Below are 25,143 nucleotides of genomic sequence, written 5' to 3' on the forward strand. Positions count from 1 at the left end.
CTTGACAATAATTGGTCCGACGAACGTGCTTTACGTGGACCATGCCGTGAAGTTCAGGTTCGCTCACCTGAGAGCCCGCAGCCCGCAGAAGAGTGGGGCTGAAAAAGCTCTTTACTTTGCTCACGCTCAATGGCAGTAATCTTTACTTTTCAGTTTTTTAAGGGGTCTAAGCTTGGATCGAACTGCACGTGTCGCGTGTACCTAAGCCTACCTAGAGCAAAGCGTGACTTACGTGACCACTCCTGCCTGCACGCAGTGCTTTGGCATGTTTCGTCATCGTTTCATAAATAATTCACTATTCGTGTTTCTGTAGACGAATAATGTCTTAATTTAATGCACTTTTTTTCGTCCGATTGTGTGTTGACATGACCGATGACAGCGGGCCTGGTCAAGATGGACATGATATCACTGGTTTTTTTTTGGATACATAATATTGTACTAATTTACTCCAATAATAATTGATTGAATTGTTTAGTTTGCTTGATTTGCTGAATCGAATCCAAAATCAATGCAATCGAAGATACGGATGAGTGAACCGTGCTACCATTTGGTACTGTAGGAAATCAGAAAAATCACCTGTGACTTTCTCCTATTGTTTTTCTTCAGTTACGATGTGATTGGGAAGAAATAATTTTACAGAAAACGTAGAAAGTGGAGACAGACGAAGATAGATCGAATTGAAAATTAGTTTATAAACATAAGCTTAAGCACGAGTGTGGAATAGCACCAGAGTGCTATTGCTCCGTTATTGACCGGAACCGATGGGAGTTGCAAATCGATGATTGGAAATATGTGGCATGTCAGAGAGACAATTTTATTTTCCCTCGTGTAATTTCATATGTTCCATGAACACTGATCGATATCGACACCGCACTGATCACATTCGAATGATGATTCTCAATATCGAAAAGAAAATTAATCTATATTAATGACAGCCTCCATAATGCACCACAAGCGTAGCGTAAGGTGCTATATGTCTACATATATAACAACAAAATAGCCTATTATAGTCTTCTCATCGGGAAAATTCAATTTCTGCACGGTTTTAAGTTGATGTGCCACGGGTTTTCCACGTTCCTTCCATGCTCTGTAACTTTGCTGATTAGCTTTGAGTATTCGCATTGTTTTAATGTAAATTGCCAGCCATGGTTACTTAGTAAACAACTAATAATCGAACGGAATCCAAGAATCCACCCCATTTCAGCGCCCGTCGCATTTGTTCAGCCGGCTACTGATGCTCATTCGAAAAAAATTAACGAACTTTACCCGCTCCTAAAAATAGGAGAAATCGATATGTTCTTACCAAATCTATCGGCAAACAGGTAAAACACTAGAAACGGATTACCAATCGGGTTATCGAAGTAACGATCTGGGTTTTGTTATGCTCTTATTATGGCATTTATGAGTAAAATAGGTCATGAAAAGCACAATAAGAGTGCGCATAAAAGTGACATTGTTACTTGGGTATTCTGGTATTAAAAGTGATCGGTGCTCCGGTACCTTTTTGAAAAGTAGGAATCGATTCCAAGCGAGTCAGTATCAGCATAGACATCAGTTGACGGATAAGGACGTCATCGTCGAGATCTTCCTTCTCAAGTGAGTTGTGAACGAATCAAGTCGTACCCTAAAGTACGAAAATAAGTTTATCTATTTTATCGTACAAGGTTTGACCGGATTAGTTAGTCCGACCACCTGGACGTAACAATGGGTGAAGGCAATAGTTAACCACCACGGATTTACAATATCAAGGATCTGTTGCAGTCTTCATCTCGAGATGTCCTGGGCCAGCGGGATTGGCCGAGAATGTGAATCTAACTAATACTAACACTTACACTAACATAAAACAATGCTATTGGTAGGATGATGAAAACGAAATGAATCTTGAAGAAAAGGGAAAGAAAGGAAACCCTACGAAATTAGTAAGCTTATGCCGACCGCACACAGTCGATGTAAAATTCGCACCAAAATACGATAAAAGATGGAATATTAATCCGGGAAGCGATGGGGGTGCGAAAAAAAAATAAAAAAGTTGTGTTCCAGACATAACCGCGTAGCTGGCGTAGAACTACGTTAGGTGGTTTTTTTGCAAAGAAACCTTGAGTATTAAAGAAAACTTTTCAACCCATATTGACCTATGTATGGTGTAAAACAGCGGTAAGTAAATAGTGCTGAATAATTGTAGCCAATTTTTGGTATGTATTTTGTATTTTGTGATGCCAAAAACGACTATTTTTATCAGTGCCAAAATTGGAGTATTTTAGGATAGAACTCTCCCTCACGCACCCTTTTATTAACGAAATTTTAGAAAAAAAAAATAAAACTTCGAAATAATATGTTACTGGTATAAATTGGCTTCACGTTTGCCCGCACTGACAATTATCGAAAAGCAAGCTTGTCGTGTAGATGCCACTTAATTCTATTCTTTGCCATCAAAACATATTCGCTCTTGTCTGCTCTTTAATTCCGCGGCTACAACCGTGAAGGCACGAAAATTACTTTACATTAGCCAGTCCATGATTGCATATGTCGCCTGTTTGCAGTGTCATGTAGCAAGCACTTGTGTGGAGGTAGGATACAAGCCTAAGGCCAGACATCGCATGTTGGAGTAACGACTGGAAGAGGCTGATAGAGTCAATTGAAACGTTGCACTAACCCTACAATTGTCCTACATTGTTACAGCTGCAGTGGTTGGAGAATTCGCGAAAAAGTGATCATTTGAATCGATGAACATCCCTCATGAACATACACTATTCGCCTGCCTCGCCGATAATGCACGCATCAGCTTTGAATTTTATCACGAACAGAACCTCAATTTGAACATCAGAATTCGTTCAAAAATTGAATATTGAACATTGAGTGAGTTCTATTTATCGGGTATAGGATATCCGGGGACGCTGGAAAGTATTCAAAATAATATTACCACGAAAAGGGAATAGTTTAAAGTAGAGTTAGTGGTTTTACAAGCAGTAGAAAGTGGTAATTCGCACTTTTGCGTTGGTCGCGATATTCGTATATTCAGCGATGCTATGAAGCGTGAGTGTATGTTGCTCATTGTTATAGGCGAATTGAACCACTCGCGCAGCTGTTTTATCACGATAAAAACCGTTTGCCGATGCTCGGCGTATCTATTCATTTTGTGAGTTTTCCAACCTCCGTACAGCTGGCTGTGAAGTCTGCGTATAAAAAAAGATGATCAAGTTCCCAAATAGGAATGTAGCACCCAGAATTTTATTTGCTTTGTAGCAAGCAAAACCACGATCGAAAGTGAGGCTTGTACAATAAATTTCCAAACGACGACGATATCTAACCCAAGTAGTACACTTTAGGTCCATTTAGTTGAAGCAACCAGATTACGACTGAAATTAGTCATAATTCGGTTACCACAACTACTTTGTAACAACCGTGTTAGTAATGAAGTCGGGGTACCACTGGTGGGGTCCAAATGGAAAGGTACTGTGATCAGCTCGGTAGTCGAACAGCGATTGAATGACGATAATGGTTTTACTTTTCTTGTTATGTCATTTCAATAGTCTTTACATGTCAAGAGGGCAGGACTATGCAACCGCCACAAGTTTATTCTGCTTCTCTGTATTCAAGCAGCAGCAGCAGCCACAACAACAAGCTTGGTGAATGTAATCGTCGTCCGTACCTGGAAAGCAAGGCTATCACACGGAAAATCAATGAAACAATTTTCACTTGAAAGATGCCGTTACTTTTCACTATGTAGCGATTATAAAACAATCTTTTCAAGAAAGCTATAAAATTTCTACATCTTTTATCAATCGAATGGTATGCGAACCATCAAAATCCATTCTAAATTGGAAGAGCTATTAGCGTTCAAAATCTTTCATTCTTTCGTGACGCTGACTTCAATCCAAATTTTGGATTAACACCCTGCGGTAAGACGTAGTTCTACGTCAAAAAGCACCGAATTCTGTTCAGTATACCTCAGGAGGTCGAAATTGCCACCAGATATGATAAATACATAAGAACCAGCCGAAATCCGCAGTTTTCAAATGGCGCAAAGAATATTGCGGTTAAATTCTCCGACGGCAGACAACTGGGCGTCAATCTGGAAGCAACGAGTCGAAGCAACACCTGATCGATCTACTCTTGACCCAGGACTTACTACTTACTTATTCACTGGATTCGGCTCTTCTCATCTCGCTCGCTGTGCTGTTAGTTGCCTTGTTTTTACCAGTTTTGAACAAAACATCATTTTCGTAGGGTAATTCGGCTTCGGCATTCTTGCAACACACCGTGCCTAGCCGTATCCGTCCAGGTTTAGCTACCCTTTGAATACTGGGTTCGCCATGTCTAATAGCAGGCAAGAGAGACCATTCGAATGAAATCGGCAATCCAACCGAAATTCGCACACACCAGTGCGTATCTTCTATCACAGCTTTAGTCGGGTTTGATCAGCTTTCCGGGAATGCCGTTATCATTCATGATTTTCCATATCTCTTTGCATTTGATAGAAGCATACGCACAGCTTTGAAGTCGATTACTAGATGGTAGGCCTTTTTTCGGGGACCTACCGCAGCGTAAGAACGATCAATCAGCCTACAACCATAATCATAACTTTCCACAAACACCACAAACATGTGGGGAGAGTCCTTCCTAATGATTTGTCGCTCTTCGGCTTATTGATGGCGTCCTTAATTTCGCCTATCATTGGAAAGTGGTATCTTAACCGCCCAGTTAGCTTTGACGTACGACTGGCTGGTTTAACAAGCCAGTCATCGTATGTTCGAGTCTCGGCTAAGTGGTGCTGATAGATAGAGTCAGTAAGATTTTTACACTAGCCTCGTTACTGTCCTGTACTCTAACAGCCGGCCGCGAAGTCTGTCGATAAAGTAGTGTCAAATCTTAGAAACACGTTTATAAGCCCAAGGTTTTTTGGAAAGAGGTGCCTTGCCACATTCGTCCCGCCAACGAAATTTCTTTCTCTGACGCCTTGGTCACGGTCAGGATTTCGTCGCATTGCTGTTTTCACTTTTCAGTCACTACCATTTTTGCTATCACCTACACTTTTCGGCGGGATGCGATGAGCTTCTGGCAAAACTCATCCAAAACGTGGCTGATCTATGTTGCTGTGTCAGATTATATAACCACTAAGTGAGAAGTTTAGATTGTACAAAAATGTTCACGGAAGCGGCATTGATCCAGCCTCCTATCATTGGATTGTATTCCTCCTCTTGGGTAAAGTTGCTAATCGAGCGAGTAGTCAACGTTGCCCACTCTTACGCAGGGCTTCGACCGATCATTTTTTTACCGCAGTCACACCAACGCGCATTCAAGTTCACACCATCCGTTCAGTGGTGGAATACGAACGCTATGCATAACACAACTGGCAGTTTGCTCAGTCAAAGCGCCGATTGAACGCAGTAGAACGAATGCGTTCTAAACCTTTTTAATACTTTCGGTTCGATCAAGTTGCCTTTACCGTTTTGAGCAGCGAATGACTGCAAAACAGTTAAATGACTGGCAGTCACCACGCTAACGAAAAGCAACCACGCTATCGTATATTCAATACTACAAAAAAAAAACAACCACTACATGTGCATGGAAGAAGTCGGTCGGACTCCGTCCAATACAAACGAACATTTTGCTTGCGTCGGACCGACGTCCTTGTGACAAACTATTACTGTGAGCAGCCGATTTGGAGACAAAAAGAGAAACGAAAAAATACGTCATCTTATGCTTCCAGTCAGTTTGCAGTTTAGATTCTTCATATGACTGCGCAAAGCGGGAGTACGACTGTTTGTGGCTGCTGAGAGGCAGCATGAATTATAAGACGGCAGCAGCGGAAGCGGCAGATTGACTGGGTTCAAAAAACAGTCAAATGATCGTTCAAAAAGCGCAGGCTGAATACGGAAAGTGTACGCATTCACGGCAGTCACATTCAACTTGTGATCCCTTTTCAAGCCCTGCTCTTACGCGAGTAAGTGTGAGAAGCATCGCATTCAACTCTTACTCCACTGATGCAAGTGTACGACAAACTACTGGTTTGCTTGTTTGCTAAATTTCGTGGATAGCGACAGAGTGCTGCTCGATCAGTTTCGACCCCGAAAATTCGGCATCGTGGCACTGCAGGAGATCTGTCGCAATTTTTTGGGAATGGACTTCGAAGTGATGGGGAAAATGCAGGATTGCGTATAATGGACTGGTAAGCTATCAACGAGGATGTGCATGTTGAGGATAAAAGGTCGTTTCTTCAAATACACCATCACAAACGTACATGGTCCACACAAAGGTAGACCCGACGACGAGAAAAACTATCTAAGCATTATCACGAGGGAGAATTTGGCCAAGTATCGACGAGCAGAATGAGTTGATCATGATCCTGAGGTGGGAAATGCGCTAAAAGGACAGGGCAGAGGACAAAGATCGTGAAGTGCTAGAACAACTGTTCCGGGTTATTGTCACGCGCGAACTTTACTAGAAGGTGAACCAAACTCGTAACTACACATCGAAATCTGAAATCACAAAGGGGCGCGAGATGATCGACAGGTGGAAGCAGTTTTTCGATGAGCATTTCAATTGCGGTATAACAGAAGGAGCTGCAACTGAAATTAAATTAGGAGTGCCTACAAACAACAACAGCGAGCCGACACCCAGTCTCGAAGACTCGGGACCAGGCTCCATCCAGAAATTTTCATCATTGGAATTTGAAAACCGGAGAAAATCACAATATATGTTCAAAAAAAATATTTCGCTCCATATTTTTCACGCGCAAAAACCAAACGAATATCAACAGCTTTGTAGTGAGTGAGTGAATGAGAGTAGTACAGTATTAGTAGTGAGTAGTGAGAGTAGTAGTAGTTGTTATAAAACTGTTGTGGCAACTGATCATATGAATAATTCTGGTTATAAATAAGTCGCTGTAACGAAAAGTACCAAAATTGTGTTGCTTGGATAGAGAGAACTTAGCCAAATACCGATGAGCAAGGAACCAGTTGAAAACGATCCTGATGAGCAAAAAAAATGCCAAAAAGAGAAAAGAGATCGTGAAGAATTAGAACAACTATTCCGAGCTAATGACACGCGAAAGTTTTATGAGGGCTACTTACCGAAACCTGGCATTTGTAGGAACGATCTAATCATAAACGAGCACGAAGTAGTCGATAGTTGGAAGCAGTTCTTCGGTGAATACCTCAATGGAGTAGTTGCAGAAGGAGTCGAAACGGCAGTTAACATAGGAATGCCCAAAGAAAGTTGTAATGTCTCAACACCTAAAAAGTCGAAGAAATCGAGTGCTGAACACCAACAAAGCCGTTCGTAAGGACCGTTTACCGGCAAAGCTTTATAAAAATGGCCGAGAAACGCTGACTCTACATTAGGTTAGCTCCAAGATTTGTGAGGAAGAAAGGCTACCGGAGGAATGGATGGGAAGAGTAGCTTGTCTTATGTACAAAAAGGGCGATCGACTAGGTTACTGTAATTACCGCCTCATTACGCTGGTCAGCGCCGCCTACAAGGTTCTCTCCTAGATTTTGTTACCTCATCTATCCCAAATAGCAAAAGAAGTCGTAGGGCAGTATCAGACGGACATCATGGGGGCTACTATGGATCAAACTCTCCGATAAATTCTCCAGAAATGTCGGGAGTACAGCGTGAATTTCAGGGAAGCGTACGATACAGTCGAACGCCAACAGCTATGGCGGTTTTTCGGACAAACTGACGTGGTTGATCAAAGCTACCCTGGTGCGACTAATGTGTTACGTGCGCATTTCAAGGGTACTCTCAAGTCCTTTTAAATCGCGCAGAGGGTTGCGGCGAGGGGATGGACTGTCCTGTATATTATTCAACATCGCTATTGAAGGCGTGATCCGGCGAGTAGGCATCGAAACGAAAAGAACGATCTTCAGCAAAAGTAACCAACTACTAGCCTTAGCAGATGGCTTCGACATCATTACTAGAAACCTTGGGACAGCGGAGGCAATCTACCCCAGACTAAAAACAGAGGCAAAGTGGATTAAAGTACAAATCAATGCATTGAAAAGCAACTGTATGGTCGGAAAAGGCTCTAGAGAAAACAGCGTTTGCCTCCCACGGACAGTGACTGCTGACGGCGGTGAACTGGAAGTGGTTGATAAGTTCGTATATCTGGGATTTCTGGGGCACCACCGACAATCCAAGTAAGGAGATTCAACGGTGCATTCAAGCTGGAATTCGAGTATAGATTTTCATCAGCAAGGCGCTCAAAGAGCAAGGTGCTTCGATCAAGGAAAATACGCCGCCGCTCAAAGCTGTCGATGTACAAAACGCTATTCAGACCGGTAGTCCTCTACGGATTTGAGACAGTAATTTTGCTTACAGAAGATATACGTGCACTTGCCGTAATTGAGCGAAAAGAGTGCAAACGGGAAACGGAAAGGGGCGCAGGCGTATGAACAGGCGTATGGAGAGATTCTCATCGTACACCTGACGAAAGTTGGGAGACTACAGTGGGCCAGCCACGTTGCAAGAATGTCGGACAACTGTGCAGTGAAATCCGTTCTCTTCAAGAACCCCACCGGCACCAGGAATAGAGGGGCTCAACGTGCTAGATGGCTCGACCAGATTAAAGCCGACTTGTGTATGTCGAGTCGCTCAACGAATTAGCGACGAGTAGCCCAGCATCGAGTACCGTGGAGAACAATTCTTGATAAAATTAAATACTGTCGAAATCCTTCAAGTGGCTTTTCAAGCAGCAAATGTCTTATTACGTAGAAAACAATACTTTGCTAACTGAATTTCTGTCTGATTTTCGTGAAGGTTAAACCATTAAAACTGGAGTGTTACGGGTACATGATGGTTTAGGGGCGGTAATCGATAAAAACAAGTTGGTATTTTTCTGTTACTAGATTTCTCAAAGGCTTTCGACACTATGCCTCGCGGTAATCTACTGTGTTGTATGCATATCTGAAAAACAAAAAACAGATAGTATACTATGGTGGTTGTTGTTTAAGCTGCGCCGAATCCACATCTGGTATTCCGCAAGGCTTAGTTCTCGGACCGTTGCTTTTCTGGTGCTACATAAACGATCTTACTACAATTTTTAAGTATAGTTTCATCCAGATATATGCTGATAATAGAAAGTGTAACTTAGATTATACGCCCGTCAACAGGTTAAGGCAACACCAGTCAACACAGGCAATAGCTTCGGTAAGAGCGGAAAAGTCTGCTCTTCAAAAGTTCAACTCTCTTACGTCTAAAGAATCGTCAAGCTCAATATGTGGCAAATAAACTGTGACTTCCAGAGCAGGATGGTCAACGTTTAGTGGGACTATAGAATTTACTGCTTCCTAGACTGAGCAAATCGGAGTAGCATCACGTAAATATTATCTTTTAAAATCACCATGCTGCTATATATGTGCCTCTGTGAGAAGCCAGAAGTAAGGGGATATCGGTATCAAAACTCTATGGATTCTTCCGAATTTCTCAATTTGTACTTTTTCAGTCTAGTGAAAAAAATTTCTGCATCGATATTTAAACTTTTATCTGACTCCTGTCACTTTATCTTTCCGTTTATTATCTTTTCTACCTATGTTTTCTATTCTGTACGCACGAATGCCTCTAGTTTACGCCGATCGCCACTCACCTTGCATTCATCCACGAAGCTCAATACGTTTTAAATGAAGTTTGACTGCATTCATGAATTAACAGACAAAAACCATTGACTAAAATCTACACTGTTCTGCTATTTGCTTTTTAGTACATAGTTCAAAATCCTTTTTTTTTGCGTTTTTCATTCTCAATTAATTCTTAGAAAGTTAATAAGAAAAAAAACGACTAAACAATATAATTTGGTTGTGCTCTGCTTCCCTCCGGTAGTCGGCTCAACCCTTCACGGAATCGATCTGGTACGGGTTTCACGCAACGCTTCTGGCAGCAACCGGACGATCCCCCTTTCGCGCCTTCTTCTTTTCCCCCGATCGCTTCCTGGTCAGCGCCACCGGCGCGGCGCACTGTTATTTATATTCGGCATGAAGCGTGCAAATTCCGCTCGTTATGCTCGAATTATTAAAATGTAATCGCTGCCAGAGTTGCAGTTGTTGGAAAGGCAACCACCAACAGAAGCGATCAAAATGGAACAATCCACTTTCGGAGCGCAAATTAGAGCAGTCAGTCAGATGGGCAGGCGCAGATCGGCGGCGGCGGCGTCCATAGCGCACCGAGCCCCAGGCAGAAAGCACCGGTGCATAATAACCGACCGATGAGTTTTCTTACGATGGATCTTGCGGTGGTCGGTGGCTGGCCATCGTCGTCGTCGTCGTCAGTGTTCCGTGAGACAGACTTTCCGGGCTCCATATGCGTGCGCACCCAACCGAATCAGCGGCGTTGCACGCCGCAAGCTGCTCCGATCGTTTCGGTTCTGAACCGGAGGGCCGCCTAGATGCATTCGAAAAAAAAAACTAAATTTCGTCCGGACAGAAAACGAATAAATTAGAAACGAAAGGCAGTCAATGTCACGACGGTGGTTATTTTTAGTTGCCGAAGTTCAACCAATCATTTTGGTGACACACTAGAGGACTTGACATGAACTTCAAAACAACGCTAATCAAGATCCGAGCGAGAAACGAGCGAGGGTAATAAAAGGTAAACATGTTTGGCCACGTCGGGAGTCCGGTTATTGTGGCGTGTTCCGACAATGAGTCATCGGACCGACCGACCGACAACAAGAGAACCTGAGAGTTCAAATGCCGTCCGTCGTGGCTCGAAACCATTGACAAAACGTGCCAGACGTACTGCGACTAGGAACGAGGAACGGTAGAGCGAAAGGAACCGATAGGGATGAAGCAATTCTAAGTTTACTTTGCGTAAGTAAGCAGCAGTTTTTATGAATATTATTCACAAGTGACTCAAGCTACCAATATGATAGAACTTGCTGTTCGTGTCAAGTTATTTCTCCTCTGCTGGTAACCTATTAATAAGCAGGAAATTTTCGATCCTATGATCTGGAGACCTGATAGGAAATTGAAATCGAGAATTACCGTTTCCTTTTCCATTGAACCAGTAAAATTACTCGGAGTCAAAATGTTCTTTTATGCTGTGCTTGATTAAACTGTTATCCATTTTACACCACCTCAGCCGGAAATTGCGAAACCCAAACGCTCACCTCCTCAAAATGTATTGTTTTAAGCAATTTAGTCATTTCAACCTTCCCTCTCTCTCTCTCTCGCTCGGTTCGTCACCCTCTAAGGTAGGCAGCTAATTCGGTGGAAATTAGCAATCAGCTTTGAATAAATTCGGCAAAAGATTAGCCCGGGACGCGGCGCGCCGAGTCGAGCAGAAAATTGCGATTGATTTTAGCGCGGTTGGCCTCTGACCGGTTGCCACATCCGTTGTTGCTGCAGCGTTTCTGATCCGTCGTAACCCGTCTTGACACCGACGACGACGACGGCTGATGGGACACTAGCCATCTCGCATGAACGGTTTCGTGCGATAGACGGATAGATTGCCGTAATTGTTTGGAAGTTGAGTTCATTGATTTTAACTGTTTCTTTACTGATCCGCTAGAGGTGGATTCGGAAGAAGTTTGCCAGATCTCTGAATGTCACAAAAAGGGAGAAAAAGAATGCGGTAAGCAGAAAAGAAATTGTCGTTTTTCCCATACTTTTTTACGATCATTCGAAACTGGCTGCTGGTGCCAACAATGATGTTCAGCACTCATATTAGCACTGATGACGATGACAACAACGATGGTGGGGACAGACGACATACACTCGTTTGCAATTATTCAAATCCATCTATGAAAGTACTTTCTTCTACTGCCGGACCGGTCTGGCGGTCCAAATCGAGGTGCGGCACAGTCCAAGATCGGCCACAGACGGTGCTCTCTTCTCGGGCTTTTTATGGGACTCGACAAGCCGGTACGTACAGTGGTGAATGTCAACGACTCGACTGCCCGGAGTGCGCCTCACAGTCACAACACAAGGATGGCGATGTTGCTGATTATGATGGCATGATGGCAGCGATGATGGAAGACGATGACGTAGCCCTTGTCGTGTCTGTCGGTTATGGAGGCTGGCCCACCAGAGGTTATGAAATTTGTTATGGGATCTGGCCTGAGTGTGACGGATTTAATGGTATGAAAGTTCGCATGGTTTCCGGTTCAGAGGGAATCAGATGCCTATGTTTTTATTTTTAGATGAAAAACATTCAAAAAAGTAGTGGAAATCTTCGACTCTAATTGTTAAACGATTGCCAGGTCTAGTTACATAAACATTACACCATATTTCCTACTCGTGAATCCCTATTGAATCGCAAATAAAAATCGATCCATTTTTCAAAACCGCTGCTGGTGGCTTGCGATGAAAGTTGAGGCGGATCGAAAACTATCCCCTCGACCGTAAAGGCAGGTCAGGGCTTCCCTTCGCAGTAATTGCTACCGTGTGCGGTGAACGGCGCTGGCTGCGTTCGCTTTTTCAGGACGTCCACTAATTAGTGGTTCATTATTTTTATAGGAATACGTTCACTTTTGTAGCGCTGATGATCGTTAATCTTGCTTAAAGGCAATCGATAGCTTTTATTCTTTGCGGTAATTGTTACTAACTGTATTAAAAGGATGAAATTTTTTGAGAGGAAATGAATGCTTCGTAAAAGATTGAGGAATTAATCTGCGGTTGCATTGATTGTGTTGAAAAAATCAACTGGTCAGTAGATTCCTATTGACTAATCTGAATAACAAAATTTTTCTTGATTCAGCAAAAGGGCAGATGTGCATGCAAACGGAAACCAATCGAGTGAAAGTTTTTTATGGTACCAGCCCATAGAAGACTAAACTCTTACGAGTTTCGTTTTCATTTGCAAATATGCCCTTTTGTAGGTTCACATTTCAAATGTTCATTATCTGTTTACGCACATTGCAACGTAACAGAAGTTCAATTAAAAAATGGATGGATTCAGCCTTTTTGCAATAAACATTTTCACGACGATGGCAGGAAGCGAGATTAGGCAAATGTTTCAGGATTGTTAAGGTGTTTAATCAAGGGTAGTAACCTTTTTTGCAGACACTCTTTCACGTAGATTTATCCTTTCTTGTATCTGTTATATTGAATAGACAAGACATTTTTCCACATTTGCATATGGATTGCCACACCGTAACCTTCTTGCCGAATTTTCGGGGTAAATGACTTTCACTAATTCAGAAAAATCCTTTCCCTTCGGTGAGTAATAGTCGAGTTTTGTGATGGTGTTCATTCATGATAATACACCCGGATTTCTTGGTCAACAGTTTGTCGTAGAGCTTCCAAACACTCGGGTTTACGGATTCCGCCAGTTTGGTACTTAATTTTAACAGCTGCCACATCCGGCGGGTTTGCGGGTTTACTCTTTAGTGCAAAACGTTAGTCCAACTATAATCCAACTAGAACTATAATGCATTAAATGTATTGCAATGCACTATGGTCCAGAAAGCGATTTTAGACGGACAAAAATGATTGCGTCTAAACGAGATATTCTAGCTCAACGAAGTCTTCGGCAACTTTTTGAATGAAAACATGATGCATCTTTTGAAGGTGTCGTCCAATGTTCAGATAATACTGTAACAGCAATTCAAGTAATAATTTTTCAAATAAGTTTGTTTTCGATTTTTTAGCTTCAAAACATTAAAGATGAATTAATTTCACATAACTTTTCTGAAGATATCAAATTTCCAACTCTTATTTATTTTCAGCAGTGGAGATTTATATGATGTTCTACATGTTCTATGCTCAATATGATGTTCTACAAAATTTATTATACGTTAGAGAGGAATATTTTTGCAGAAGACTATTTTGCTTTATCTTTATGAGTTAATAAGATATAGCCGATTTCAGGTTAAAAACAGGCTAATTTTACTTAATCATAACTCGGAAAGTGGCCAACGAATCTTGATGAAACTTTGAAGATTTAATATATACACATATGCATAAAGTTTGTAGCAAAAATTGGTGAGGGTGTTATTTTTTTAAAAAAAGATAAAATTCTTTGAATTTTATGATTGACTGTAGCTAAAGTTGTAGTTTTATCCATCCTTCTGGAAAAATATCACTCTCTTACGTATAATAAATTTTGTAGAACATCATATTGAGCTACCTGTTGAGATAAATGAGTTATAAGAGGAAATATGATTTTACGGGTCGTCCATAAACAAAGCTCCACTGCTGAAAATACATAAGAGTTAAAAATTTGATATCTTCAGAAAAGTTATGTGAAATTAATTCATCTTTAATGTTTTGAAAATAAAAAATCGAAAACAAACTTATTTAAAAAATTATTACTTGAATTGTTGTTACGGTATGATCTAAACATTGGACAACCCCTTCAAAAGATGCATCATATTTTTATTCAAAAAGTTGCCGAAGATTTCATTGAGATAAATTATCCCGTTTAGGCGCAATCATTTTTGTCCGTCTAAAATCGCTTTCTGAACCATAGTGCAATGTATTATAGTTATAAGCAGTAAAATATGCATATAAAATAATGGGAGTCAAGACAGGGCCTCCGGGTCCCACCCCTGGGTACGTGACTGAAGCTAGTGACTTGATTCCTCCAAAGAAACCCGAGCAGGAGAAAATTACTCAAGAATACCTGATCCAGATATTTTTTGGTGAATAACTGCATATTTGAATTTGGTATTGACGAGCTTGACATTAGAGGTAAAATAACTAAAAATGTTCTACAAACACTTAAATAATAACTGTTTTTGTTATTGCAATATCTAAATAATATCATATGTTTTTGCTACACGGGATATCAATTCAAGTATTATACCTCAATGAGGTATTTATAAGTTATTCTTTGTAGCTTCATAGCTGGTTCAGTAATTCATAAGGTATAGTACAAAAATATAATATAACTTATTAATAGCATATTGAGGTATCATATCTCATCGAGATATTCATGAATTACTAGCTGACCCGACAAACTTCGTATTGCCACAAATTAACCTGTGTTGTACATAAATCATGAATCTCGGATGATCTTTGTCACAATCTCGAGTTTTGCAAGCCCTCCAGTGGGCGGCGCTTCCGACGGCGGGTCACCGGCAACACTCGCGACCGTCTCGTCCTGAATGATCTAGTGTTACTATAGATAGTTTTTGTGGTCTTGTATTGACTAATGTTTTATGGAAGAGTCTCGAATTTCTCGAGTTCGATTAGTTTTTGAGTTTCGCAAAAATTTCTGTTTTATTTGTATGAGAGTCCATATCGCCTCGGTCTCTAACTATCGTAAAATAAATTCAAGACTCCAAAATCTCCCACATGCCAAATTTGGTTCCATTTGCTTGATTAGTTCTCAAGTTATAAGGAAATTTGAATTTCATTTGTATGGGAGCTCCCCTCTTAAAAGGGGAAGGGGTCGTAATTCACCATAGAAAAAATTTCTGCCATCTAAAACTCCCACATGTCAAATTTGGTTCCATTTGATTGATTAGTTCTCGAGATAAGAGGAAATTTGCATTTCATTTGTATGGAAGCCCACCCTCTTAAAGAGGAGATGGGCCATAACTCGCTTTCTAAAGAAGAGAGGGGTCTCAATTCACCATAGAAAAAAATCTTGCATCCAAAACCACTTACATGTCAAATTTGGTTCCATTTGCTTGATTAGTTCTAGAGTTATGAGGAAATTTGTATTTCGTTTGTATGAAAGCCCCCCCTCTTAAAAAGGTAAGGGGTCCTAATTCATCATAGAAAAAATGGTTGCCTCCAAAAACACCCACATGCCAAATATGGTTCCATTTGCTTGATTAGTTCTCGAATTATGAGGAAATTTGTATTTCATTTGTGTAGAAGCACCCTCTCTTAAAGTTGGGAGGGGTCCTAATTCACCATAGAAAATATTTTTGCCTCCAGAAACCTCCACATGCCAAATTTGGTTCTATTTCCTTGATTAGTTCTCGAGTTATGAGGAAATTTGAATTTCATTTGTATAGGAGCCCCCCCTCCTAAAGTGGGTAGGGGTCCCAATTCATCATAGAAAAAAATTTTGTCTCCAAAAATACCCACGTGCCAAATTTGGTTCCATTTGCTTGATTAATTCTCGAGTTATGAGGAAATTTGTATTTCGTTTGTATGGGAGCCCCCCTCTTAAAGTTGGGAGGGGTCCTAATTCACCATAGAAAATATTCTTGCCCTCGAAAACCTTCACATGCCAAATTTGGTTCCATTTGCTTGATTAATTCTCGAGTTATGAGCAAATTTGCATTTCATTTGTATAGGAGCCCCCCTTCCTAAAGTGGGGAGGGGTCCCAATTCATCATAGAAAAAATGTTGTCTCCAAAAACACCCACGTGCCAAATTTTGTTCCATTTGCTTGATTAGTTCTCGAGTTATGAGGAAATTTGTATTTCGTTTGTATAGGAGCCCCCCCTCTTAAAGTGGGGAAGGGTTCTTATTTACCATAGAAAATATTCTTGCCCCCGAAAACTTTCACATGCCAAATTTTGTTCCATTTGCTTGATTAGTTCTTCAGTTATGAGGAAATTTGCATTTCATGTGTATGGGATCCCCCCCTCCTAAAACGGGAAGGGGTGCCAATTCATCATAGAAAAAAATTTTATCTCCAAAAACACCCACATGCCAAATTTGGTTCCATTTGCTTAATTACTTCTCGAGTTATGAGGAAAATTGTGTTTCTTTGGTACAGGAGCCCCCCCTCTTAAAGTGGGGAGGGGTCCTAATTTACTATAGAAAATATTCTTGCCCTCGAAAACCTTCACATGCCAAATTTGGTTCCATTTGCTTGATTAGTTGTCGAGTTATGCAGAAATTAGTGTTTTATTTGTATGGGAGCCCCCCCTCTTAGTGGGGGGAGGGGTTTCTAACTATCACTAAAACCTTTCCTGGCCCCAAAAAACCTCTACATGCATATTTTCATGCCGATTGCTTCAGTAGTTTTCGATTCTATAAGGAACATACGGACAGACAGACAGACAGACAGACAGAAATCCTTCTTTATAGGTATAGATTCTTCATAAAAAAGCGATAGCTAATGAATATCAAATTTAGATATGATAGCTGAATTTGATATTCATTAGGTATGGATGAGGTATTGGCTCCTGCTCGGGAAATGGTTGCTTTTGATTGTTCTCAAAGTTTTCTGAAGGCTTCATTTATGAAAAGTAAATACGAAAAGAAGGTTTAAAAAAAAATCGGATTTTTTAGATCCAGCCTAACCACTTACTTTAAATTGCTGTATCAAATTAACTATAAGCGATGAGAATTTCATTTCCGTGGCAGCAAAGTTACTCACAGTATATTGCGCTTAAATTTTGCTGAGCATTTTATTCAGCTAACGTAAACCATAAAAACTCATGCTTTCGACTTGGTCACTAGAAAAATGCAGAAGTTGCAATATCAAATTATCTCCGAGGATTCCTAGGATTAACGGGTTCATCGTAATTACTTGTTTTGACTACCTCTCAGATGGCCACGAGTAGTGCGCAACGTTAGGCATACGAACGCGTTCATAAGGACTTTAGGCATACGGACATTAGGCATAATGGACGATAGACATAATAAATGATAGGCATAATGGACGGTAGGTATAAAGGACAATAGGCATAAGGGACGTTAGGCATAATTTACAAAACTTTGCATTCCTTTGAATAAGCATTTGAGGCATTCATCGCTCCATCACAATACAATGAGAACCGAGGCCGCCCATTTAGTATAAAGTCATTTGGTGAAACAGATATGCAGGTCCAACCCTGAGGAATATCGCAGCAGGATAAGTAAGTAGTGCGTTTGGTGTAAATCTGTTTAGGATAACGTCGTTTGCCATACAATATCGGCATAATCTTAACGGACCATTTGGCATAATTCCTTAAAACATATTTTATGACTTTGCCCAAATGATTTTGGGGAGACAGTCGCACGCCGTGAGTGTAACGGCGATCCACCGTCGAAAGCACCGGCCACTGCGCACATAGGAATATGCAGAACAAAAACGTGGCCAATATTATTTCAAAGGATTTTAAGTCAGTTGATGCATCAAATAGTTCAAAAAAGTTATTATTTATTATTTTTAGATGATAAAACTTGTAAACAACAACTTGTATTCACCTCCCAAGTAACAGTTTGGGTTTTATTACACTCTTACGATGGCTTTTTAGACCAAAATTGGTCATAAAAACCGTCATAAGAACACAATAAAACAAACTCACATTGTTGCTTGGGCTAGCTGTGTGCATTTTGATATACATTTTCGGTGTAGTGTTCCCATTTATTGTTAAGCAAATATGAGTATCAAGTAAAACACAAACTTGAAACAAAATTACATCAATGTTGTATTTTTTCAGCATTACAATAAAAAAACGTAGGCCAGAAGTCCCACGATCCTTACGATTTAGAGACAACTACGAATTCGAATCACTCTCACTTTCTTCTGAACTCGCGTTTGATGCATCGTTGTATCCGTCAAGTTCCATGTTCGGCTGACCTGGAACTAGTAGTTGAAGTGTTTCGGTTGAAAAAGAGTGGGTAGTTTTTATTGGCTTTGCCTGAGAACTACTCAGTAATGGATCAGAGCTCAATAAAAGTCTATTGAAAATGTTTCGGTTGCACTGCTGCCTCGAGAATTTTCTGGCAAAGTTCAACCGGTAATCACGGAAATGTTTATTTCGTGCTTCGGCGGCTTCTTCAGACAGCTGTCCAATTGGTAGTAACGCGTGCTTTATTACCTCTGCCCCGTGGATAAGTATTTTGTGAAGTTCGGTGACATTGGGTGCCTGCCTTCAGAATCCAGTTGTTTTTTTACTGATTTCATTACTTGTTGCCACTATCGTTTTGTTGAGAATAGAGTTGCTAGCAGTAGGTAATAATCTGTTATGAACAATTATGAAACGTAGAATCGCGTATCTAGCTTTGCTGTTGAACTAGATCCGACAGTAATTCTATCACATAAAATGTTGTTTACGGTGAGTTTCATTATCAGTGAATTTTATAAGTATATTATCGACATTCTACGACCTTTAATTTAATAGCGAAAATAATTGGTCAATTTTATGCTCAAATATTTTCGTTGGCATCACTTTATATAAACGTCCGTTCCCTTGGTAACGTACAACAACAACGGTCGCGGATTCGAAATTGCATTCGAAACGAAGTGAAGTTTTTCCTTTCAATTCAAGTGAACAGTTTGGGCAAAATCATTATAATATCTTACTAAATAACTGTTCGAGTGGTGAATTAAAGTTTTCTGTGCCTCAAGCTAAGTTTCACGAGTGATGTGACGAATGGAACGGCCGAAAAAAATTAATGAAAAATCGACGGCGAAGAAGTGAAAATATAGTGATGATTTTTAATTAGGCAGAAATCTCAATATTTAGCGTAAATTATACCCCAAAAAGTAATAGAACCTTTAGAATGCAATGTATAGTGCTTTCAATTGCAAGATCTCATTACGGCTAGCAGGTTAGTTGAACTTACCGAGTCTTTGGAAGCATGTTCGTACACTGAAGAAGGGAAGGGAAGGGTGATATTCGGTGCCATACTGACTGCCATAAATGTACTCTGACGACCTTGTCGTGAAATTGCTGCTATAGTTAATCTCCTGGAACTCTTCTAAAATAAGGCCTTCTGCGGTGAGCACGATATCTTTGAACTGAATCATCGGAAATCGAAAAACCAAAAAGGAAACGGTGATAAAATATATTATCTATAGATTGATCAAAAGATTTAGCAATATAATCATTTTTGACAAAATGGTGGCTTCTTAAACATAAAAAAAATCGATTTTTGGCATAAATTTTGCTCTTAAATTGCCCATAAAATAAGAAATATTAATCGGCGAGGGAAAAGCTTCGATTAATCTGTGGAATATATCTTTAGAACACTTGTGTCAAAATTTGAAGTGTTTCAGTTCAGCCGTTTTCAAGAAATCTTGCTCATCGATTTTAAAAACACGGTGTTGAGAAACACGCGTTCAAAGTTTCGCGTTCCTTCTTCAATCGCTCTGACACGTCGTTACAAATATGCATAACTTCGTTAAAATTTGCTGGATTGACATAAAGTTTTCTGTATGCATACTTAAATATATGTGCTCTGCGATCATGAAAGAAACAGAAAATCGATTTTTCGAACATTCTAACTGTATATAACCCCTTAAAAGGACGGTTTTGGTCCGCATCCGCAAGTCCGTCGACAGCAAGCACTCAATCAGTGGGGGGCTGCATATGTGTTCTACTTTGGCACTGGTTGATAACAAGATAGAGAAAAACACTGAAACACTGAATCCGGCTCCCTTTTCCTTTTGCCTCCATGCCAAAAGAAGCTTTCTCCGTAAAGAAAAATCTTGCCAGCACATGACTATACCATCACCAAAGTCACTGCTTATCGTAACCTCCGAATCATTGCGAAAATCGTGCCAGTCCAGTAGTACTGTCAGGCATCTGGTTCATCAAGGTTGAACTTTTTCATGCGAAAAAATAACATTCTTCCATTCCAAGGTCCAAGAATTATACTTTTCTGCGAATTCGAAACGATTCTGCTCATGTCGTTCCGTCATCTTGAGTTTTCCAGGTCGTCCAATTCTCATTGCTTGAGAGAACTTACTGTTCTCGACGTCTCTGCCCGAATTTGTGATGCTGTTCTCTTCTGCTTTACGATAATTCTACGAATTCTCCGTTTATCCTTTTGGGGAGAGCTAGCTTTTCTTTCTACGCTTCTCGATACGGTTAAGTTTATCACCATTTTTCTGGTAGGTTCCAACAGCCGTGTGTGCAAGACGAATTTTGCGTCCGACTTTTTTTTTCTTGTGTTAGAGAGACCTGCATCGTGGTAGGCTATGATTTTAATTGCGGCTTTTATATGCTGCTTGACGTTTCGGCCCTTGGTTTTGGCCTTTTCCAACGCAAATGTGGTTACGTTTTATTGTCTAGTCGTTGATTACCAACGGACGGCAGTTTAAATTTTATCGGCTCCACGTGCATTAATTTGGTGCTAAAATAATGTATGCACTTAAACCTTTTGACCATAGTGCACAACATGATTTAAATCTTTTCCTTTTAAATTATAACTATTATCAATGTGCTAAATCATACGGTTCAGCTCATTTCATCAAAAAATTATTCAGGCTGATAGTCGAAGAGAAGGAGTATGAAACTTTAAAACAAATTTTATAACGTTGTCTTCATGGTCAACACAGATAGCTTTGCAACCGGACGTAAATAAAATACGAATTGTTTGCCGACCACAAATTTTCAATGTCTCCCCGAGCCATCGATAGAAAAAAATCTGATCTCCATATGCCACGAAATTAAAAACAGCTCGAAATTGCACGAAGTGCATCCGCCGTGTAACGCAAATTTCATCTCTATTCGTATAGGATAGGAACATAAAACAGGCAATCAAAACGGTACCATTTCGCTTTGCTGCGCGCCAGTGGCTACTGGCAAAGGCGCTTGACCGCACGACGAACGGCCTGACGGCGCCTCACCCCGACTGCACTGCATCGCACCAGGTTGGGTTACCAAAATGGTACCTACCACGTAGGTGTGAAGGATCCGTAGAGAAGAATGATTTATTTGGAGTACATTTGCGGCCAGAAGCCGTTATCTGTTCGCTCGGTGCTCGGATGCTTTCGAGCAGCTCTACCTATTAGGAAATCGAGCAAAAAAGCTGTGAAAATATTTCATAGCACATGCAATGAACTTCGCACGAGACTTTGACAACCGAGTGCGGGGTGTAAACAACACTGCAAAGTAGCCGCCAATTGCAGGTGAGAGAATGAGTCATGCGTCGATTCCATCGTCGTCGTCGTCGTCATCGTCGTCGAGGTCCATGCAATGAAGGGAGGTTCTGTGTGGGTGAGGTCTTAACAGCACCACGGTGCAGCACTGTAGCAGATCTAAGATTTATTTCCATTGCAGCGAGCGCAGCGTTCAAAGCTGTCGATGGTGAGCTTTATGACCGTCGTCGTCTCCGCTCATGGGAAAAAGATTTCTGGTCATTGATGTGGGTTATGTGGTTTGGTTTTTGTATTTGTTTTTTGTTTTGAGAAATTATGGCTTTTGGACCGTTTTCGTGCGCTGGGCCTGGCCTGCCAAAATTGGACGCATTTTTCAGGTGGGGTTCTCTAGGGAAAATGCGATTGCGGTTGATCGTTAGCCACCACATGAACGCAGCTGGGTTTCGTGGGTTCGGGGATGAGAATTTTGCGAAATATTTGAATAAAAACATAACGGCGCTGATTACGTATTTGATTGTTTTTTATGGCCCCTGGATGCAAATTAGACCTTACCGAAGTGGTGTTTCGGTATTCATAAACCGTCGCAGTTTGTTTTTTTTTTGTGTGTGTTGCTGTCGTTGCTTACTTTTTTTTACGTGCAACAAAACGGATTGCAAATAAAGCACCTGCAAATGCCGGTGGTGAAATAACGTAACATGCAGATGATCACCGGCGCGGAAAAATACTAACAGATCAGCTCCAGCTTTGTCCGGTAAGTTCATTGTTCTGCGTTTTTTTAACAACCGTTTTAGATTGACCAATTGATAAGCATTGGGAGTTTTATCAGCACAACGTGGCGATTATTTGAATGCATAATGACTACGTTTTCGAATCGATGCAAAAACTTCATTCATTCAGGAGGATATCAATGTGATAATTGTTTATTGTTGTTCGATTTCATCGCTTGATTGTCGTTTCTTGAATTTAAATTCTTAATTATCATGTCTGAATTGAATGGATTCGAAAAATATCTCACGTGTTGCATTTTTATCTTGGAATGAACGTAAACTGATATTTCTAAACTGCAAGATAGGGGAAACTCGATCCATTCAAGGCTCAATTCCTACACTTAACTTTGCTACGTAGGATTATGCTAAAGCAGCATAGTCATAAACAAACTTGCACAGACGCATGTTTATACACAAAAGTTGTTCAAGTATTAAATTTGATAATTAAATTGCTGAACTTCACTCCCGAAGCACTTTGCTATCGTTCGGCTGGAAGCCGGAAGAAACCACAGCACATCAATTTCGTCAGTTCTGCAGTTCTGTTCGATGTGATGTTTGGTGCGGTGTGGTTTTCCAATTTTCGTTTGTGTGATAGGTAGGAAAGAGACTTTTAACATTCACCACCCGAAGGGGCTGGTGAAACTCGGCAAGTGCCAGTATTATGCACAATGCCGGAAGCTAAGCTAAGTGCAAATTCTCATGAAGGACTTCCCGATCCGGGGCTTGCTGCCTTCTGCAAGTAAGTTCTCCCCCGATTGCATTAGAGCAAACTAAACACGATGCTCCGTTCCCCGGTCATAGAGAAAGAAATTAGGAAGATTGAGCGTTCGGATATTCAATGCGTCTTTCTGGTTACGTGGTGTGTGCGGTTCAAGCCCACTGCTGAAGTTTAGATTGCCTAAATGCTACTACCTGTGTGGTTTTAGGCTAAATTGCGTTTTTATTGTTGGCTAAAATCGAACGACTAACAGCTAGTGATGATTCTAGCCTAACTTAGAAAGGAAGAAATACTCTGTCTTGAATTTATTGTCACCAAAAAACTAGGAATTGACAAGTAACAAAAAATAAACATTTTTTATAATGTATAAAAACAGGTTAAGCTTTTCATTGGAATTTTTCTCCACCGTAGAAAAATTTATGAAAAACTTTTCGGGTATAATATATTTCTTTAATTACTGACAAAATTTTCTTACATTTTCATAAAAAATATGTGTGTTCTAAATTATACAAGTTTCAGGCCAAGACATAGTATCATCCATCAATCGGCCTTTTTAAGGGCCACTAAGTAATAAGTTGTGAAAAGATGCACATTAAAAGGAATTTTCTCGAATTGAATGATTGGCGATGATTTCGCATTTTGACAATTTTTGTATGACTTGAAGCACTTTGAGTAATTGGCTTGAAACTGGTATGCAGTTGACAAAGTTGGCTTACTTAAGGAGCTTGCTTACAACTACGATTAAACCCAAAAAAATAAATAACTATTCTGGGTTATCGTTTACAGGACCGATGCGCATTCGTCAATTTCCACTAAATTGTTGATAGCACCATTCATTGCGATAGACTGATTTGAAGTATAATTGTCTTCCAACAAACATGAAGACAGCCAGTTAAAACGACAATTAGCAAACGTCCTCTGCATTTTACTAGTTCCTTTCGACACTCTACTTTAATACTATTTGCATACTTGCTAGAAATACAATTAAAACTATGTAAAGAATTGCAAGCATTTAACTGACTCAAAGCAGTCTCGGATTTTCGGATAAGGCAGTCGCTGATTTTCCTCGCTTTGAGAATTGCTGCGTCACGTCCAATGCACAAATATCCCTTCAGCTCTGTTTCCGGGCAAGGCGACAGACAAATATCGCAGGTTTAATATTTCATAGGCTCAGTTTCAAACAAACAAATTACAAAGTTTTTTACAGATTTCTTATCGAATTTTGTGATAGACTTTACTTTGATATTTACATCAATTTATATGTCAGGTAATATCTCGTCACTAAATGTAGACTTTTTCATGCGTTTTGGAGACAAAGTTTTTTCTGCATTTTTTCAACTTTTTTCCGTCATTTATCACAATTTTGCACTGTTGAAAATACAGATGAAATGACAAAAATTGACAGATTATCTCACACACACATCAGATTGATGTCTTATCTCTCTTGTAGTGATATATTAACAATGCTAACTATTGAAATTCAGCAGTAAACAGGTTTTGAAGACGAGGTATGATATATCATACGCTAGGACATAATGGCGTACTTCCCAAGCACAGATATCAAATTGGTATAGGTGATCAAATTGGTAAAAAATCTTCGACCTGTTGGGAAGGGGGGCTTCGTTACTATGGTAAAATAAGCTTTCTGTGGTAAAATAAGCTAAATCAGTCAGCCAGCTTTGATAACTGGAAAATATATAACAGTGGGGAGAAAAACTTAAATTTTACTGTTAGATCACGCTGATTGATTTAGTTTATAGCGACCATAATAAAATATCCGATAGAATGAATAGTAAATTTTCAGCAGTGTCCGTAGTTGTGCATCATATGCGCATTAAATTTTATCCTGCATATTGGTATGTGCGTCAATGCTACGCTGTTCTTACGGATTTCAGTCGAGTGTCAATATTTGCATCATTTTTTGTCATATTTGAGTCACAATATCTGTCATAGTTTGTGCATCAATCAAAAGTTTTAAAAATTAATTCATTCACATCG

Source organism: Sabethes cyaneus, chromosome 2 (genome assembly GCF_943734655.1).
Source record: "Sabethes cyaneus chromosome 2, idSabCyanKW18_F2, whole genome shotgun sequence".
Taxonomy (NCBI): domain Eukaryota; kingdom Metazoa; phylum Arthropoda; class Insecta; order Diptera; family Culicidae; genus Sabethes; species Sabethes cyaneus.